This window comes from Penaeus chinensis, chromosome 34, assembly GCF_019202785.1.
Source record: "Penaeus chinensis breed Huanghai No. 1 chromosome 34, ASM1920278v2, whole genome shotgun sequence".
Taxonomy (NCBI): Eukaryota; Metazoa; Arthropoda; class Malacostraca; order Decapoda; family Penaeidae; genus Penaeus; species Penaeus chinensis.
In genome coordinates this window covers 853,503-858,014 of record NC_061852.1, presented here as the reverse complement: position 1 = coordinate 858,014, position 4,512 = coordinate 853,503, and the positions used below count along the sequence as shown (strand labels likewise).

Below are 4,512 nucleotides of genomic sequence, written 5' to 3'. Positions count from 1 at the left end.
TTGAAAAGATATGATCACCATCTCCATCAACAATCTTGATTTGATAGTCCCGATAGCAGGGGAGGGCATGAAGTTTATCAGGGAAATTATAGGGTAAAACAGGACCCCCGCAGTTGTTAAACAACATGTCCTAAACCAACATCCAACCTAACCTAACATTGTGGTATATATTCCACTGGCCCCCCTGGTAGTATATGCACCTGAATCCCCGTGTTAATATACATTCTTAGCCAGAGGGCTACGCCCCCTTGACCCCCTTAGTAGTACATGCCTCTAGAATTCACCCTCGCAATGTAAACAAGTTGAGCGACTTAGCCAAAATTGGGGGATCTTCTCTATTGTTTTACGTATAGCACTCATGGGAAGCATTTGCACACATATAACCATAGAAGAACTTTGTCTTGACTTGTACTGTTCTATCATTTCATGTAGGTTTTATCAACCAACTCTGCCACTACCTTATACTATATATTGTCCGAAATGATGGTTGAAAACATGCAAAACAATGAAATCCTCTCGAAAATTGTGATTCCTTCGAAGTAGCCACCCGTACTTGTTTTCCGAGAAATGAACACCTTTTCGTTTCCTTTCTCCTTATGGAAGATTTTAGACACGTAATGACAACATTTCCAGGCTCTTCTTTCTTAAACCCTTCTTGTTGTGTAGCTTAACCTTGTGTGGTTCTTTCCTTTTTTTCCCTTTAATTGTTACCCTTCTTCTTCTTGCTGGGTATAGGGTTTTAGACTGTTGTTGTCTATATCCCCTGTATTCTTCTTCTTCTTTCTTGGTATAAGGTTTTAGACTAATATATACCCCCTGTATTCTTCGTCTTCTTCTTTCTTGGTATAGGGTTTTAGACTAATATATATCCCCTGTATGGTTACCCTTGTGTGCGCTCAATCCAGGATTTGTTGACACTGAGCCAGGCGTTCGCGGGAGCGTTCGTGCACGACTGCGAGCGCCGGGGAAGAACGAGCGGTTCTTTTACCTTTTCACAGAGACAGATCTCTGATTTGACACCTCCTCCCTTTACGTAAGTACTTGCATGTGTGTGTGTGTGTGTTATATATGTATATATATATATATATATATATATATATATATATATATATATATATATATATTTTATGCTTAGACTTACAATAAGTAACCGAGTATCCTTACATATAATTACGTAATACATACATTCATGTGTATCCATATATATCATTATCATCAGCCTGATTCGATCCCCTGCAGGACGTAGGCCTCTCCCAATCTTTTCCAACTTTGTCTGTCTTGCTTTTTTGTTTCCAGTCTTGGCCCCCAAATTTCGTTATTTCGTCACGCCACCTTGTCATTGGTCTGGCCCGTGGCCCAGTCTATTTCTTTCTTTGTCCATCTGTTGTCATGTCTCCGACATATGTGAACTGGCATTGCCATTTCTTCTTTTTGATGCTCCGAAATATATCTTCCACTTTTGTCTGTTCCCTGATCCACGTCGCCCTCCTCCGATCTCTTAGGCTAATTCCCAGCATCAACCTCTCCATCCCACTCTGGGCACTTATTAGTTTCCTCCAGCAATTTAGTTGTAATCCATCTTTCTGATCCATAGCTCATAACTGGGAGGACGGATAGGTTAAAGACTTTCATTTTAAACATAATGACAAGGAGCCTCTTAGTATGCTACTGGACTGATGCGCCGCTTAATTTCCCCTTCGCTAGGTGTGCTTGTCTGTACGAGTTGCCTCAGGTGTATATACTTGCCCACTAGCTCTAGCGCTTCCCCTTGGACATGTACCTGTTCGAACTGAACTCTTCTGTTGAACATCATCTTAGTCTTTTTCTTGTTTATCCCAAGTCCGACTTTCAGACTTTCTCTAATCATATCGTTTATTTATTGCAGCGTTTCATTTGCACATTCACTGAAGATAATAACATTATCTGCAAATCTTAGAATGTTTAGGTATTCATCTCCTGTTTTGATACCCTTTCCGTTCCATTCTAGCTTCTTGAATATTTCCTCATGGCAAACGAAACAGTTTTGGTGAGATGGTATCGCCCCGTCTAACTTCATTTTTTAATTGGTGTTTTATCGGTTTCCGTGTGGAGCTTGATGGTTGCTGTCCCATCTTCGTATATATCTTCCAGCCTCCTCTACTCCCTGTCTTCGAATAGCTTCTAGTACTGCTGTTATTTGTACAGACTCAAATGCCTTTCCGTATTCGACGAATGCCATGGACAAGGGTTTCCTATATTCGTGTGGCGTGTGGATGTTGTGTTGTTGAGAATTCACTGCGGAAGCCTGATTGTAATCTAGGCTGGTTAGAATCAGACTGTCAGAGATGCGAGTTGCGATGACTTTTGTGAACAGTTTGTAAGTTACTGAATGGAGGCTTATGGGTCGATAGTTTTTATTTTTTTTTATTTTAGATCCTTTCTAACCCCCTTTTTTGTATCAAAATAATGGTTGCATTTTTCCAGACTTTCGGAGTTTTTCCGTTGAGAAAGCATTTGTTAAAAACATTTGCTAGTTTCACAGTTGCAATTTCTGCATCTATTTTAAGGTTTATACTAATTCCGTCTTCACCTGGTGTTTTACCTTTCTTCATGCTTCAGTGCTCTTTTTATTTTTTCTGTTGTGATGTTAGGTGCGTCTCTAGTTACCGCGTTCTCTTCTTTCCGTGGATGTTCATTTGAGTTGTATAGATCCCTGTAAAAATCTTCCACTACTCTTATGATTTTATTTTTATTATATGTCACTTCTCCGTCTGGTTCCTTTACTCATATATTGGATTTTCCCCATTCCGAATCTCCTTTTAACAGTTATCATGCTGGTGCATGGAATCACCGTTTCATTTATTATTTGAGTATTGTATTTCCATACATCTCTCTTCTTTTTATTTACAGTTGTGGGAGTTGTTAGTACTGTGTATCGGTACATGTTTTCCCGGGCAGCGTAGCAGCCCGAGATCTGACGGCAGTTGCCCGCTGACCTCCAAGGTTGTTCTGTATTACTTCCTGGACCAGAATAAACTAGAGCACTAGATCTCGCCTCTACCTTCACCTCGATCCCTAACAATAGCCTTTGTTAGTTCAGCTAATTCTGTTTTGTCCCTGTTTGACGATACTTTCATGACCCTACGTTTTTGCAAAAGCTGTTTAGCTTCTATCAAGAGCTTTTTTGAACTTTGCTTGACGTTCTTACCTCCTACTTCAAGTGCAGCTTCCTTTATTATATCATTAAACTGTTAATTTGCTCAATGATGAGATCTTCGTCGCTGAGAAGTGAATATCTGTTTTGGATGTTTCGGTTAAATTCCGTCGCTCTGGTCTTCAAGTTAGCTAAATATGGTTGCGGCTTTCGTATGAGTTTATTCCTTTCCCCTTTGAGGTGTAATTTAATTTGGCATCTGGCCATTCTGTGGTCGCTGCCAACATTTTCTTCATTAATAACTGTCACATTTTTCTTACTATATCGCGCCTATTTGAAATCACAAAATCAGTTTCGTTTTTTTATGTCAGATGGCACTTTCGCTCTAGTCTTTTTTCTAAGAATGTTTTCATGACATTGAGTGATCGAGCCTCCGCAAAATCATTTAGCATTTGTCCACTCCCTAGTGCCTATTTCGTGATTCCCTACTACGGTTTCTCCTACCTATTTTGGCATTAAAATCTCCCATAATTATTGTGAAATGGGTGTTTACTCTCTCGCTGGCTAAATGAACATCTTCATAGAAGCTCTCCATTTGTTCATCACTGTGGCTTCAGGTTGGAGCATAGACTTCAACAATCTCTAAGTTGTACCTATTGTTTATTTTTATTGCTATTGAAGCCACTCTTTCGCGGATACTATAGAATTCCACGATATTCTTTTCTAAACGTTTGTAAACCAAGAGACCTACCCCTAATTCCTGCTTGCTCCCCTGGGGTTTGCCTCTTCAATAGAGCATCATTTAGTATCTTCTGTTCTTCGCCTAGTCTTCTAACTTCACAGAGTCCTACAACTTCCCATTTAATGAAAGAGAATTCTTCAAGTAATGCTAGTAAGTCGGATTCAGTTCTCACTGTTCTTATATTATATGTATAAAGGCTCATCAACGTTGGGTGTCCTGTTTTTAACCGGAGATTTTTGGCACCCTCTGCTCCGGAGCGATCCTGATCCTGATCGGGGCCCCTTCCCCTCCGGGGAATGAGGGCCGTTGCTTTGTTTGTGCAGTCATGCATGTGTGTGTGTGTGTGTGTGTGTGTGTGTGTGTGTGTGTGTGTGTGTGTGTGTGTGTATGTGTGTGTCCATATATATGTGGAAGGTTAGGAATCTTCCACGAGTGTTAGAAAAGAAAGGAAAATCACAGGTGCAGGGCACCAGTGCAAAAAAAAACCGTAATGACGGAACATCGTACGATGTACGATCAGGTGATGATGACGTTGCTTGTGAGGGAATGACCGGGAGGCTGACCTCGGGTCACCATCCTACTTGTCCGGGGGACGTGATTCAGGGATCTACTGGAAAACCACGGCCCGTGTGCTTTT

The 4,512-nt window shown here is 40.8% G+C and overlaps 1 protein-coding gene across 1 annotated transcript in view; it reads right to left on the bottom strand.

The window, feature by feature from the left end:
* The window catches only part of LOC125043593, a 28,977-nt gene extending 28,012 nt beyond the window's left edge, over window positions 1-965 (bottom strand). Inside the window, exon 1 of the mRNA XM_047639816.1 lies at window positions 885-965. The gene's annotated coding sequence lies outside the window, so the exon portion shown is untranslated. The remainder of the gene's footprint in view (window positions 1-884) is intronic.
* Window positions 966-4,512: the final 3,547 nt, after the last annotated feature.